The 16,146-nt window shown below is 43.7% G+C and overlaps 2 protein-coding genes across 10 annotated transcripts in view; one reads left to right on the top strand and one right to left on the bottom strand.

Moving 5' to 3' along the window:
- def8 (differentially expressed in FDCP 8 homolog) overlaps positions 1-11,470 on the bottom strand; it is a 50,617-nt gene extending 39,147 nt beyond the window's left edge. The window contains exon 1 of the mRNA XM_059993052.1: positions 11,337-11,470. The gene's annotated coding sequence lies outside the window, so the exon portion shown is untranslated. The remainder of the gene's footprint in view (positions 1-11,336) is intronic.
- Positions 11,471-12,035: 565 nt separating this feature from the next.
- Positions 12,036-16,146, top strand: part of LOC132406918 (uncharacterized) — a 128,701-nt gene continuing 124,590 nt past the window's right edge. For 7 of the 9 annotated variants that reach the window (XR_009516310.1, XR_009516308.1, XR_009516306.1 and 4 more), the window contains exon 1: positions 12,036-12,171. The gene's annotated coding sequence lies outside the window, so the exon portion shown is untranslated. The remainder of the gene's footprint in view (positions 12,172-16,146) is intronic. The other 2 variants (XR_009516309.1, XM_059993046.1) reach the window with 2 other exon arrangements.

Below are 16,146 nucleotides of genomic sequence, written 5' to 3'. Positions count from 1 at the left end.
ATTTCATCAGGTGTTTTTTTTCTCCAGTCTTTATAAACAAATTGTTTTGAACTTTTAGAAATAAAATTCATCGATAATTACTCTTAAGTATATTTATATGACTACAGTATAGACATATTACAAATTGAAAATTCTTCCCTTGAAAGGATTATAAACATGTTTTGTTTTTCTTTCCACAAGTCACTAATGATTATACACTTAAGAAAAAGCCAATGCATACTTTTTCTATACTAGATAAAATATTAATTCCAGGATCCAGGACTTGCATCTGTTAGGCATAGCAGCAGAATCTTTTAAGAATCCAAATCTGATTCAAGGAACAACTCATTACTTCCTTAATTTTAAAATATGATTTTGGTTACAACTTCTAGACTGTTCAGAACAGAGTATGCCATTAGAAAGTGAACAAAATTGCATTTTCAAAGTTTTTATAAACTATAGAACTGACATTTGAAGTGCATCATAACGGCAAAATGAAAGCTGACTATTCCATTGTGGAGACTGTGTATAAACATGTTATAAAACAATTTTCTGAAAGCTTGAATGGGATCAGGCTATTTTTTTTTAATCTGAGAAGTACTTTAAAATGTATGAATGAGTCATGCAAGATAGATTTCACTTGCATAGTGAAATAATAAAATAGTTTCCACTTCTGAGGCAATCAAACAATTTTTACTTTAGGCAATACAAATCTGACTATTAAAAAAAAAGGCTGAATGCCAACGTATATGCTGGAAGACGAGATTGACCAACAGCAATCGAATTCTCCCAAAGGAAGAAAATAAATACAAACAGTAATTGATCTGAATAACCTATTTTTGTGCTGCATTTATTTCTAATAGTACAGATAAAATTGAATAAATGTTAAAAGTAAGTTAGAACCACTATTTGAAAGTCCAAGTTAACAGAAGGTAGACAGAAAATGACAGGGATACTTTCAATAAAAAATGCTGCAGATATAGAACAGTTCAGATAACATCTGGAGAAAAGGAAAAACAGTTAACTTTACAGGTTGGTGATCTTTCTTTCAAAATGTTTGAGGAACTCAGCAATGTTAGATGCACCCATGGAGGGAAGTGGATAGTCAACAGAACTCTGATGAATGGTGCCGACTCAAAAAGATGGCTCTCTATTTCCTTCCGTAGATGCTGCCCTGACCTGCTAAGTTCTGCCAACATTTTGTCTGATGCTTCTGATTTCCAGCATCTAGCTTCTCGTATCTGTTGATCTTTCACCAAGCGTTTCTCTCTCCACAGATAAGAGTTAGCAATCCCTAAATTGGTTAAAAGCAAGATGAAAGATACCATAATTAAGACAGCGAAGTTTGTGAAGCTTAAGGAGAACATGCTAAGATCTCACAGAATAAATCCATGGATTTTACAGGAAAAGAAAATCTTAAATACCAGGTGCAGGCTGATGAAACGTGTATTTTATTCCTTCTGTCCTTGTAGAATGCCTTGGTGTTCAGATACAATACCTTAGTTTCACATATATACACAGGTGAAACTAAGATAATGCATTCTGAACACCAAGGCATTCTGCAAAGACAGAAGGAATAAAATGACAATTTAAAGTAGCAGATAGATTTCAAAATTATTTTGTCAACAGAAAACAGCCATCTCAGAATGCAGGCATTTGGATATTTAGATATACAAAACATTAGAAACAGCAATACAAGGGGAGGGGGTGGAAGACCAGCCAAGATATATATTGGCAAAGAGGTACAGAACATCAAAAGGAGAAATCAGATTTTACAAGAAATTAAGAGACTTATCTGCACTTTGGGTTTTACACTAAGAAGAATATTGAGGCAACCTAGAGCTTACTGTGTAGATTCACTAGGGTAATGTCCCACATAAAAAAATACAAATAAAGTAGAAATACCCAAAATTTCTTAATATGGTGTTACATACCCCATAACTGGGTCACTTACCAGCAAAGATAGAGAGGTCCGTTGGAGTCTGATGGTACTATTTTTAACAGTGTTTATTGATAAAAATACACAAAAATATTATCAATGCAAACATACAGATAATATGTCAATACTAAATCTAAAAGTGCAGGTATAATAATAATCAATAAGAAATAGCTCTATCGTTGTCTAGGGGGATAATGTATTGTCCGATGGAAATATAAAAGTCACTCAAGTTCATTCAAGCTGCAGCTTTTGGTTGGAGAGAAAGACGGAGGTTTAACTTGCCCATTCCTTTTATGATGTCAATCCTTCGAGAGTCGTTGGGGGCTGATTTCCCCTTTGTTGTTAGCTAAAGCCATGCTTCCATGGTAAAGGCCCACCAATTCCGAGGCAAATGGAAAAGGATGCACGTGGGCTTTTCCACCGGCTTTCGCTATTCCACTGTTACAGGAGTTCTAGCATTTCTTCTGGTGCGTCTGAAGAGGCTGTTCCCCAGACCCTCTTTTATCCTGACTCACAGGGTCTCAGATGTCAATCAGGTTGGGATGATGCAATCCCTCCACCAACCCCCCTCGGTTCATTGCCTGGGGGCTTCGATGATTCGTACAGTACTCAATACACAATTCCGTCTCCAAGAGATAACGGCCGTTAACCATGGCTTTGTCTCTCAGAGGCCCAGGACACATTCCAAACATTGAGGAATCTGCGTGTCTCTCTCTCATTTCCTGGGTCTCCAGACCCGAATCAATAGCGATCCTGTGATTCTCAAAAAGGAGGGGGCCACGGGCGTAACAATGGTCACTTTAAAGGACCATATTAAGAAATTTTACTTGAGGGATACAAGGTAGTTAAAAGGTGATTTCCAACAGGATGAATAGCTAAAAGACCAACAACACACACAAAATGCTGGTGGAACACAACAGGTCAGGCAGCATCTATAGGGAGAAGCACTGTCCACGTTTCGGGCTGAGACCCTTCATCAGGACTAACCAAAAGATAGTAAGAGATTTGAAAGTAGTGGGGGGAGGGGGAAATGTGAAATGATAGAAGACCGGAGGGGGTGGGATGAAGCTAAGAGCTGGAAAGGTGATTGGCGAAAGGGATACAGAGCTGGAGAAGGGAAAGGAACATGGGACGGGAGGCCTCAGGAGAAAGAAGGGGGGAGAGCACCAGAGGGAGATGGAGAACAGGCAAACAACTAAATATCTCAGGGATGTGGTAAGAAGGGGAGGAGGGGCATTAACGGAAGTTAGAGGTCAATGTTCATGCCATCAGGTTGGAGGCTACCCAGCCGGTATATAAGGTGTTGTTCCTCCAACCTGAGTTTGGATTCATTTTGACAATAGAGGAGGCCATGGATAGACATATCAGAATGGGAATGGGACATGGAATTAAAATGTGTGGCCACTGGGAGATCCTGCTTTTTCTGGCGGACCGAGCATAGGTGTTCAGCGAAACGGTCTCCCAGTCTGCGTCGGGTCTCACCAATATATAAAAGGCCACACCGGGAGCACCAGATGCAGTATACCACACCAGCTGACTCACAGGTGAAGTGTCGCCTCACCTGGAAGGACTGCCTGGTGCCCTGAATGGTGGTGAGGGAGGAAGTGTAAGGGCAGGTGTAGCACTTGTTTCGTTTACAAGGATAAGTTCCAGGAGGGAGATCGGTGGGAAGGGATGGGGGGGATGAGCGGACAAGGGAGTCATGTAGATCTCTGTGAAAAGCAGAAGGGGGGGGGTAGGGAAAAATGTGTTTGGTAGTGGGATCCCGTTGGAGGTGGCGGAAGTTACATTGAATTATACGTTGGCCCTGGAGGCTGGTGGGGTGGTAGGCAAGGACAAGGGGAGCCCTATCCTGAGTGGGGTGGCGGGTGGATGGGGTGAGTGTAGAGGTGCAGGAAATGGGAGAGATGCGTTTGAGAGCAGAGTTGATGGTGAACAAAAGGAAGCCCCTTTGTTTAAAAAAGGAAGACATCTTCGTCCTGGAAAGAAAAGCCTCATCCTGAGAGCAGATGCGGTGGAGATGGAGGAATTGTGAGAAGGGGATAGCATTTTTGCAAGAGACAGGGTGGGAAGAGGAATAGTCCAGGTAGCTGTCGGTCCGCCAGAGAAAGTAGGATCTCCCAGTGGCCACACATTTTAATTCCATGTCCCATTCCCATTCTGAAATGTCTATCCATTGCCTCCTCTACTGTCAAAATGAATCCAAACTCAGGTTGGAGGAACAACGCCCTATATACCGGCTGGGTAGCCTCCAACCCGATGGCATGAACATTGACTTCTGTAACTTCTGTTAATGCCCCTCCTCCCCTTCTTACCCCATCCCTGAGATATTTAGTTGTTTGCCTGTTCTCCATCTCCCTCTGGTGTTTCCCCCCCCCCCCCCGCCTTTCTTTCTCCTGAGGCCTCCCATGATCCTTTCCCTTCTCCAACTCTGTGTCACTTTTGCCAATCACCTTTCCAGCTCTTAGCTTCATCCCACCCCCTCCGGTCTTCTCCTATCATTTCGCATTTCCCCCTCCCCCCACTACTTTCAAATCTCTTACTATCTTTTCTTTCAGTTACTCCTGACGAAGGGTCTCAGCCTGAAACGTCGACAGTGCTTCTCCCTATAGATGCTGCCTGGCCTGCTGTGTTCCACTAGCATTTTGTGTGTGCTGTTGTTTGAATTTCCAGCATCTGCAGATTTCCTTGTGTTTGCTAAAAGACCAGAGTGTTTCTGTGAAGTCAGAAACTTATTTTGCTTCCTGACTCCCAAAACATTTTTAAGAGTTTGTAGAAGAGGGCTATTTGTTAACTAACATTGAAATTACACCAGTGCAAGATTTCAACAGGCAAATGTTAATCTTCCACCATCATTCTCACCCAGTGCCTTCCCCATTCTTTTGTCTTATTGATTTATTTTTCTTCAAACAGCACTTCAATATACATCTTTAACTTTTATATTGTACTTTTTCCAGCCATGAATTTTGATGCCAAAATACTATTAGACTCTCCAATTCTATGCGCAAGGACAAAGCAGGTTAAGTTCAGTTTTTGTTAGTGGATTCTGGTTAACTGGGCAATCGGTTAATTTAGGACTGTAGCGGCCGAGCACGGGCATGGAGGGGTGGTCCCTGTGTCGGGATGTGGTGCTGTACGCCGTGCCTGGGCATGGCTGCTGTGAACTGCGGTGCCAGAACCGATGGGAACTCCGCCAGGACCCTGGTGAAGTCGTTGTCGGACAGCGTGATGGAGCCGAGGTGAGGGGCTGGCAACTGGGCCGCGCCCAGGGAGAACGTCTGAAAGGTCTCGGCGTGTACCAGTCTCTTCCTGGGCAGGTCAACCAGCAGGCTGTGAGCTCGCAAAAAATCCGCACCCAGAAGCGGTTGGGCTACGGCGGCCAGTGTGAAGTCCCACGTGAACTGGCTGGGGCCGAACTGTAGCTGCACCTGACGGGTGCCATAGGTCCTTACTGTGCTGCCATTCACGGCCCTCAGGGGGGGACCCGGTGCCCTGCTGCGAGTGTCGTAACTTGTCGGAGGTAAAACGCTGACCTCAGCCCCAGTATTGACCAAAAAGCGGCGTCCCGACCTGCTATCCCACACATACAGGAGGCTATCCCGATGGCCAGCCGCCGTAGCCATCAGCGGCGGCTGGCCCTGGCGTTTCCCGGGAACTTGCAGGGCGGGCGGCAACGGCGGGCTTCTGCGCCCCACCGCTGGTAGTAGAAGCACCAGTGTTCATTGGGCCGGGGGTTGGCGGGCTCTGCGGCCGGGCCTGGACTGGTTTGCTGCCGGGAGCGTGGCTGGGAGATCTGTGCGATGGACGCCCCGCTCACCTTTTTGGCGTTCCACAGCAAGTCCGCCCGGGCTGCCACCTTCCGGGGGTCACTGAAATCCGCGTCGGACAGCAGCAGGCGTATGTCCTCGGGCAGCTGCTCCAGGAATGCCTGCTCAAACATGAGGCCTGTGTGTCCCTCGGCCAGAGACAACATCTCGTTCATTAAAGCCGATGGAGGTCTGTCGCCCAAGCCATCCAGGTGCAGTAAACGGGCAGCCCACTCGCGCCGTGAGAGTCCGAAAGTCCTGAGGAGCAGGGCTTTGAATTCCGTGTACTTGCCGTCTGCCGGGGGCGACTGTACGAACTCCGCGACCTGGGCAGCTGTGTCCTGGTCGAGGGAGCCCACCACGTAGTAGTAGCGGGTGTCTTCTGAGGTGATCCGGCGAACGTGGAATTGGGCTTCGGCTTGCTGGAACCATAGGTCCGGGCGCTGTGTCCAGAAACCCGGCAGTGTCAACGAAACCGCATGAACAGAGGCGGCGTCGGTCATTTCTGGTCCAAAAATCGTTTGGACCATCGGGGTCACCAATTGTAGCGGTGTGCTACAAACAGCGCTAAAATTACGACACGGAGTCGGTAACTGCAGTCGAAGGAAAAACTTTATTCGAAAACTTCAGCCTCACTTTTAAGCCTCTGTCAACCGGCCCCCCATGGCGAAGAGGCTCCAAAGCTCTGTGCTCGCAAACCCCCGTAGGCTATCTAATTGTGAGTCGGTTCGCATACGCTAGGAAATGAGCCGCCACAGGACAATTCTTAAAGGTACAAAAACTAATCTAGAAAATAGCTGGGATTCCCTTTGGTTATTTGGGACAGGAGTCTTGCTGAACAGTTTCTAACTAGCGTCTGTCACAAACACTTGTGTGGTTGTTAGACACTACACTGTGCTTAGAGCAAAAAAATAGTCTCAGGTACATTTATTTATAGCCAAAAAGCAGCAAATGAGTGAAAAATGAAACGATTTTACTACCTCAACAATTTAAAAACTATCTGAAAGAATCTGAAGGCATTGACAATCATCTTATATACCTCAAAGAAGTGGAAAATTTGAAGGATGCATTGTACAAAGGCAGTCCATTTTCTGCGCTAGGTAGGTGCCTGCGCTGATTTTGTTCATTTACAATTAATTAAAAGAACATGGCAATGACAACTGGATGAATTCCTTTGTCGATAAATACTAGGAAATAATAGTTTCATAGTATTGTAGTATTACTGGTAATGTTCTAATTCGTTCTGTACTTCATTTCAATACATAATTTGTTACTCAGCTAAATGGAAGGTTTTTTAAAATCTTTTTAACTACTTCCATGAAACTTCAGCTGATTAAGCCAGCTGCTTAATTCAACCAAAATGTACCACTCTCAATGTGTCCCAATTAGCCACAATTCACTGTATTTTGAAAGCTCCTGGGCTTCATGTGTGGCTTAGGTACTAAGCCCAGCGGAACTGTTTCTACTGACAGGAGAAGGGGCAAAGGCAGGTTACTGGTGCCTTGAAACCAGTTGCTTCAAGCAGATGGGGCTCATCAGCCATAGTTGGCACCTCATCTAGAAGAAAAACTCTGACCTCAAACCTCTACTGCCTTGAAGGCATCAGGAGTAAACTCAAAGAAAAATCCAGAACTGGAGTCCCGAAGGCAGTCCTGCATTGAATTCAACGCTGATTTGTAACTCCTACAATGCTGCGGGTACCAAACTGTATCGGTTTCTGTCATTCCTTTGGGTTCAGCAGATGCGTAGAGAAGGGGAGCTTGCTACATTGTCAACATGGTCTCTATATTGTACTGTCCAGGCTTGTGCATTTAGACAGCTTGGACACAATATCCATGGTCAACTCTGGTCAGAGGCCCTCACCTCACAGAGCTATCAGACAGAACCGAAACTAGTCAATTGGCCCATTAAATCCAAATTGATCATAAACCACCTACCAGCATTTAATCTTGGGTAATATGTTTTACTGAGATGTTTCTTGAACAGTGAAACAGCACATGCTTCCCCCACCTTCTCAGGTGGTGTGTTCTTAAGTTTGCAACACTGAGTGAAGAAAATCTTCCCCAAAAGCACTTGTTGTTGAGTACAGATGAATGGCATCTCTTGGGTTTTCATGGCAAGACATGGAAATAGATGGCCAGAGCTTTCTTCTACAGATACTACTGCTGCTCAGGTTGAGACCCACCCAGATTCAAACTCAGGACCACCTGCCTCCAAGTCCAGTGCTAATGCCACTATACCAATGGACGGCCCTAAGAGTAAACCGCTTACTCTTCAACTTATTCATATACTTACTGGTCTTAAGCACATTGAAAAGGTATCTGACTTCCTATCCTGTGTTCCTCACAATGTTGTATACTTCTATTAAGTCTCTTCTCAATCTCCTATGCTGCAAGGCAGACAAACCCAGCTCATCTCACCTCACAGATGAAACAGCCCATACAGGCAATATTATGATGAATCTCCTCTAGGCCTCTCCATTGTAATCATATACTTCCTATTGTGCGGTGAACAAAAATGGACATATTCCAGTTGTTAGCTAACCAATGTTTCAAGATCTCCCTGCTTTTATAAGTCATGCCACAGCTAATGAAGTCGAGCATCCCATAAGCCCTAGCAACACACAAAATGCTGGAGGAACTCAGCAGGTTAGGCAGCATCTACAGAAATAAATAAACAGTCGACATTTTGGACCAAGACCCTTCAACAGGTCTTGAAAGGAAGGAAGAAGCAGCCAGAATAAGGTGGGGGGAGGAGAAGGAGTACAAGTTGGCAGATGATATTTGAAACCCAGTGAGGGGGAAAGGGGATAAAGTGATAAACTGGGGGATGATAGGTGGAAGAGGTAAAAGGATGAAGGAGGACTCTGATAGAAGAATGTGGACTATGGGATAAAGGAAAGGAGGTGGGGTACAAGGGATGTAATGGGTAGGTAAAAAGGTGAGAAACTGCCTGGGAGCACAATTTAAATTTTTCTTTGTCCCACAAGGTTTGGGATTCAATTCTCAAGTCAGTTAATTCAACTTCTCTATGTGCTCACCACTGCCTTTTACAGTTCAAGGTGATACACAGGGCTCATATGTCTAAAACTAAATTCTCGAGGTTCTATCCTGATATTAGTCCCCGTTGTGATAAGTGCAAAGGAGGTGAGGCCTCTCTTATTCATATGTATTGGGCTTGTCCTAGCTTGGAGAAATTCGGGAGAGATTTTTTTTAAACTTTATCTCACACACTTAATTGCTATTTGGAACCTAACCCTCTGATTGCTCTTTTCGGTACTTCGGGAGAAGCTGACATGAATTTAACTCCGACTAAGCGTCGTACGTTGTCTTTTGCCTCTCTTTTGGCCAGACGTGCAGTCCTTCTTAGGTGGAGAGATGCTGCCCCACCCACCCATGCTCAATGGCTTAGATATATTAAGTCCTACTTAGTCCTTGAAAAAAAATCATTATTCACTTCTTAATTCAGATATAAAGTTCCAAAAGGTGTGGGGATCTTTTCTTGAATATTTTCATAATGCCAGTTTAGATTAAGGGTGCATCCCTCCCTTTTTTATTCTTTTGCATTTAAATCTCTTACTTCCAGCTTCTTACGGTTAAGATTTATGGGGTTTTTTTTGATGGGTAAACATATTATAGTTTAGTTAGTAGGCAATATACCTTCTTATTGTAAATACAGTTCTGTGGTGATATAGTTCTGATTAACTTTTTAATATGTTGTAAGGTTGGGTAGTGGGAGGGTGGGGTCGAAACTAACTTTACACTATTCTACTATGCTTAATTGTTATGAATTGTACTTTGATATGTTTGTTTTGCACTGTATAAACCTCTTTTTATTGTTTTGCTGCATTGTAAAAACTCAATAATTTTTTTAAAATTACAAAAAAGGTGAGAAGGGTGCCAGAATGGGGAATGGAAAAAGAGAGAACGTGAAGGAAAGAGAAGTTACCAGAAGCTGGAGAAATTTATGTTCATACAGTCAGGCCGGAGGCTACCCAGACAGAATGAGGTGTTCGTCCTCCAACGGGAGTTGTCTCATCATGGCAGTGGATAGACATTTCGGAATGGGAAGGGGAAGTAGAATTATAATGGATAACTACTGGGAAATCACACCCTCTGTGGCAGAGGGAATGCTTGATGAAGTGCTTCCCCAATCTACATCAGGTCTCACTGTTTTAGAGGAGGCTGCCCTGTGAGCACCAGATGTAGTAGACAACAGATTCTCCAGTAAACTATCACTGCACCTGGAATGACTGTTTTGGGCCATAAATGGTAGTGAGGAACAAGGCAAGTTTAGCAGTTTTCCTGCTTGCAGGGATAAGAACCAGGAAGGGATGAGTGGCTAAAAGAGTTATGTCGAAAGCAGGGAGTGGGAGGGGAGGGGAAGGTGTATTTTTGTGGTAGGATAGGACTTCATCTTGTCTTCCTAACGTACTTGAACTTACATATATTCTAAAAGTCCTTTTGTTCATGGATAACCCCAAGGGCCTTTCATTCATGTCCTACCCTATCAAAATGCATTCAATCTATTATCACGACCAGATCATTATTATTCTGTAGCCCGACTCCGCTCCTCACTATGAATGACACCAATTTTTACATCATCCACAGATTTACTAATGGTGATCAAAACATAAAGATGAAGCATCTTTAACAAACCTCATACTTAATCATTTTAGCCTAATTGGTGCACACTAATCAGCTTAATACTTATTGCATATCAAGATTTTAAAACTTGTCACCTTTCTCTTACACAGCATTTAAACCCCCAATTCAACTAGAAAATCCTTCTCAAGTTTCAGTACTTCAAATATAGAGGCGTGGCTAAATGCGTGGGTGTGGCTTCTTTAAAATACCTGATTTTTAAATCAGCGTCCAAGATTGGTAACTACTTATATAGTGACAACGTCATATATTTGAAACTTAAAGTGACCTAGTTTCTGTGTTGCCTCAGCCCAATTAACAACTTGCATTGTTAAAACCAGCAAAAAGGCGTGGAAATTCGAAGTGCATTCAATTCTAAATCTTTTGTGTTTTATCTCAAATTTAACTTAATTTGTTATATCTGTTATATTTTACGATTTTAAGATAACCGTCAATTTTCGCCACAAGATCAAGGAAATAACGCGAATGCAACAAAAAAAACAGATTATGCAAACAACTGCACTGAAGTCGCTTAAAGGCCGAATTGTCAGCTTATTAAGTGCCGACTCCCATCAGTCAAGTCATATTTTCAGCTACAACCGCAACAAGTATATTCTTCCATTGACAAATGTTGGAAGAAACTAAACTTTCATTTTAGAACAACATCCCGTGAGCCGCAGCGCACAAACGTGATCGGAAATAATTCACGAGTGGCGCTAAAATAATAACATGGAGATATTTAATTTATTGCGATGCCTTAAATTAAGAACAAACTACGTTGTACTTTTGCATCGCCGTAACACTTTCACCGACCAAAGTTGCCACAGTTTCAATGATGTGAGGGAAGAACCGGTGCGAGGTGGGCCCAGATGAGGACAGAGTGAACGGACGGCCGCCACTGCAGATTCTGAATCAGCGAGGCTGCTGCTGCATGAATATTACAACAGCGGGGAAAGCAGAACACCCTACCTCATCGTGGCGGTCCGGAGGGCAGAAAAGCAAAAGAGCGGGAGGGATAAATCAGACAACCTGGAGCACCCCGACAAGCCAGCGCCCCATCGTATTGACCTCCTCAGCACAGAGCCGAGAGTCCGGCCACGCAGCCCGCCCCCTCCGCCACCCACCAATCACCGAGCCGAGAGTCCGGCCACGCAGCCCGCCCCCTCCGCCACCCACCAATCACCGAGCCGAGAGTCCGGCCACGCAGCCCGCCCCCTCCGCCACCCACCAATCACCGAGCCGAAAGTCCGGCCACGCAGCCCGCCCCCTCCGCCACCCACCAATCACCGAGCCGCCCGGCCACGCAGCCCGCCCCCTCCGCCACCCACCAGTCACCGAGCCGAGAGTCCGGCCACGCAGCCCGCCCCCTCCACCACCCACCAGTCACCGAGCCGCCCCTCCGCCACCCACCAATCACCGAGCCGCCCGGCCACGCAGCCCGCCCCCTCCGCCACCCACCAGTCACCGAGCCGAGAGTCCGGCCACGCAGCCCGCCCCCTCCACCACCCACCAGTCACCGAGCCGCCCCTCCGCCACCCACCAATCACCGAGCCGCCCGGCCACGCAGCCCGCCCCCTCCGCCACCCACCAATCACCGAGCCGCTCGGCCACGCAGCCCGCCCCCCCCTGCAACCCACCAATCACCGAGCCGCACCGCATTTCGGGATACTGGCTGTCCCAGCGGAAGGGCGCCGTGTTACCCAGCGACGCGGTTACTCTTTCGCCCGTAGCTCCCCGTCCTTTGAGGCAGTTGGTTGTGATCTCAAGCTTGTATCTGGAAGCAGCTTGATTGTTACCTTTACAGGTGAGGTATTAAAAAGAGACCATGTCTTGCAATATTTATTCCTTAATCAATGCCGCCAAAAGAAACAAGTTTCTCTTGCTGGAGGGTGAATTTCACTGTAAGTATCTCTAAGCAGGTGCTTCAGCAATTTAATTTGTCGGTCTCGATAGGGTAAACAACATCACCTCTATCCCCGCTTTTGTTAAAAGGATTCAAAAGCAATATATCGCAGATAAATACTGAAAATATTGCTTGACCTACTGAATTCATGTCATTATGTTTTTAATTTTAGAGTTCTATCTACTGTAATTTTTAGCTTTTCAAAAGAGCGCAGGTCCTGGAAATATCAAATTAGACACATCTGAAAAACTAACTCATTTTTCTATCCACTGATACTGAACATACTGCTGAAAATACGTGTACTTGGGTATTTTCTGTTTTATTTTGGTAATGTTATTTTTTACAATGTGTCATTTCTATTTGTACATATATTTATTAATTAATTGATTAATTGGCATACAGCGCGGAGTATCCTTCTGGTACTTAAAGCCATGCTGCCCAACAATCCCCCAATTTAATCCTAGACCACAGTAGACCAGTTAACCGCCCAACTGGTATGGCTTTGGACTGTGGTAGGAAACCAAAGCAGCTGAAGGAAGCCCACACGGTTACCTGGAGAGTGTACGAAATCCTTACAGGATGTTATGGTATTATCTTAGACTAAACTGTATCTCAAAACATTTTGTGGCTGCAGAATGCTTTTATAGAAGTCCTGAAATTCTGGTCATCTTTTCCTTTAGTAATGCAGTATTTACAGCAAGAACTCAAGCTTCCTGCTAAGAATAAATACACTTAAGGAGTGGAATAAGAGATTGCACTATCGTTCTGAGTTCTGATGTCTTTGATGGTGTAGAGCCATCACTTTAAACTTCTGATAGTGTTTCCACTGAGTGTAAATAAACAATTTAGTCAATAAATTTTAAAAGAAAATGACTTTTAATGTCTCTGCTAGATGTTGGAAACTCTGGCTAGTGAAAGCTGGCCAATCACAAAATCATCATTTGATACAGTTGGAAGCATTCAGCAGATCAGGGCACAAGCAAGAGAATCTGCAGATCCCGGATGTGCAGTGTGTGTTGCAGCAGATCAGGCTGTGCTTATACAAAGGGATAAACTTAATATTCTAGGGAAAGTACCAATATCACAACTGGCTAAGAAAGATGAACAAAAACTACAATTTGAAAATTTTTAAGTTTTCTTTTTCCCAGTTTTATCAAAGGGTCTCTGACCAAAAATGTTAACTCTATTTCTCTTTCCTCAAATGCTGCCTGACCTGTAGAATGTTCCCAGCATTTTTGGTGTTTGATTTGTCCCTAGTCTTGTCCTATTTCCCATATTCCCAATTTCCCTGAGGATCAATAAAGTATGTCTGTCTGTCTGTCATATACATTGCCAGCATACAATCTTCTGATTGACATTCATCAGGAATCAATCCAAGGACATCTATCAGAACCACCTTTGCAGTCTAGTATATTCAGAAAGTTCATTCAAAGGATTGCAGAAACAACTCTTTGATTACATTGTGTGCATAAAAGATAATGTGACATTATATGGTAGTAATCTAAAACCAACAATCATTTCATGAGAACCATGATGAGGTTCATGTTGGAGATTCAGGAACAAATCCAGAGTTCTTGGGTACACTATAGATTTATGAAAAAAAAGCATTTCATACAATATATCCAGAGTTCAGATGTCAAATTATAGCATATAGTTTATTAGCTATAACTTTCAGTTAATTTTCACCACATGAAAGTCTGCATCTCCACTTTAAGGAAATTGATTATGTAGGCTCCTGAGGCCTTCTTCAGACAGTTTCCAAAACTCATCATCTAGTATGTGAAGTATTGGTTTATTATTGTCACATGTACCAAGATGCAGTAAAAAGCTTGTCTTTCATACTGTTTATAGAGTCCACTGAGCTAGAATAAGGTAAAAGAATAATATTGCAGTGAAGTGTAAAAACTACTGCAAAGTGCAATACGGATAAATGATAAAGTGGTCAGGCCAAGAATCCATCATATCATTTAAGAAGATCATTCACGAGTGAGAACAGTGGGATGGAAGCTGTCCTTAAGCCATGTGGCACTTGCTTTTAGGCTTTTGTATCTTTTGCCTGATAAGAAAGGGGAGAAGAGAGAATGTTCAGTGGGTGGGGGTCTATGATTATTCTGGCTGCTTTACTGAGGCAGTGACAAGGCATTCTTTAGAGGAGAGGCTGATTCCTGTGATATGCTGGACTTCGTCCACAATTCCTCTTCAGTTTCTTGTAGTCAGAAGCAGTGTAGTTGCCATATCAAGCCATTATGCATCCAGGCAGAATGGCTTTGTATAGTGCATCAATAATAATTGATTACAATCGACAGAGACTTGCCAAATTTCTTTAGCCCCCTCAGGAAGCAGAGGCATTGGTGAGCTTTCTTGGCCGTGACATCAACATGGTTGAACCATTTCAGGCTGTTGGTGATGTTCCACCTAATGGGTATTTGAAGCTCTCAACCGCAACGCAATTGATGCAGACAGGAGCATGTGCATTGCCCTCTCTCTGAGGCTGTTTTGTTGAGGGAAAGGTTATTTTTATCATACCGAGTCACTAAGCTGTGTGTCTCCTCCCTGTATTCCCTACGCATCATTATTTAACATGCAACCCACTATAATGGTGTCATCTGCAAACTTGAAGATCGAGTTTGAGAAGAATCTGGCCATGTGGTCGTGATTGTACACTGAGTAGAGTAGGGAGCTGAGGACGTGACCTAGTGGAGCACCAGCGTTTAGAATAATCATGATGGAGGTGCTGCCTAACCTTACTGATTGTGATCAGTTGGTCAGAAAGTCAAGGATCTAAGTTGCAAAGGGAAGTATTAACTCTCTGCATCTGGGCCCAGGTGATGAGTTTGCTTGGAATAATAGAATTGAAGGCAGAACTATGGTCAAAAAACAATAGTCTGATGTAGGTGCCTTTACAGCTGCTCCAGTGGTGAATGTAGAGCCAGGGAGATGCCGTCCCATAGACCTGTTGTGGCAGTAGGCAAATTGCAGTTGGTTGGGGTTGTCTAGAAAGCTGGAGTTTATGTGTGCCATGACAAGCCTCTCAAAGCACTACTGAAATTGCTGAAATTTGGGACAGGACCAATACCACTGCAGTAGAAAAAGTCAGAGATGTGGAATTCATCAGTTTCACAACCTTTGTAATAACATTCACCTTTCATTTCATTTTCACTCTTCTAAGTTTTGTCCAACGAACTAACCTTGTTGTTAAATTGATACCTGGATCTTTGGAAACATGACAGTCTTTGAGTCTTAGATTTGACCATTTATTTCATATAATTCCTAGTGTATCTCTCAGATATTGTATTCTGGTAGACTTTGTAGGTAATCATTGTTGACTGCTGGATTTTATCAAACATCTCACAATAGGCAAGCAGACTGACTGTGGTGCTTGTCAAGATGCTTTTGGTAAGAAAAGTGGCCTGGAGTTCTCCTGGGAAGGTGTGGAGTTTTGAAAGGACCTACTTGTGTCAGACCTCTTTATTTTTGGAAGGTTCTCAAAATCTGATAATAAATGGAAAAGTAGGTTCACCTTTGTAATGTGGTATCTGCTAGAATTCTCATCACTGTCTTTCGTATTTGCATGATAAAATATTATGTATGGAAAAGGCGTAGGAGACAAATAGAATATTGGACTTCATTGCAAGAGAGCTTGAATGCAGAGGAATAGATGTCTAACAGGAAATACAGTATATGCAGCCCTGTTGAGACTGTCCTTGAAATATTGTGCATTTATGTGATCTTCCTATGCAAGAAGGGATATCCTTAAGATAAATGGAATGAGTTGGTTTGGCCAAAGTTATTGCATTAACAGGTCTGGCATACAAGGAGAGCTTAAGAATATTGGGCCGACATTCTCTTGTATTAAGAAAAGTGAAATACTGTATA

The sequence above is a fragment of the Hypanus sabinus genome, chromosome 17 (genome assembly GCF_030144855.1).
Source record: "Hypanus sabinus isolate sHypSab1 chromosome 17, sHypSab1.hap1, whole genome shotgun sequence".
NCBI classification, from domain to species: Eukaryota; Metazoa; Chordata; class Chondrichthyes; order Myliobatiformes; family Dasyatidae; genus Hypanus; species Hypanus sabinus.
This window is presented reverse-complemented; position numbering and strand designations above follow the sequence as displayed.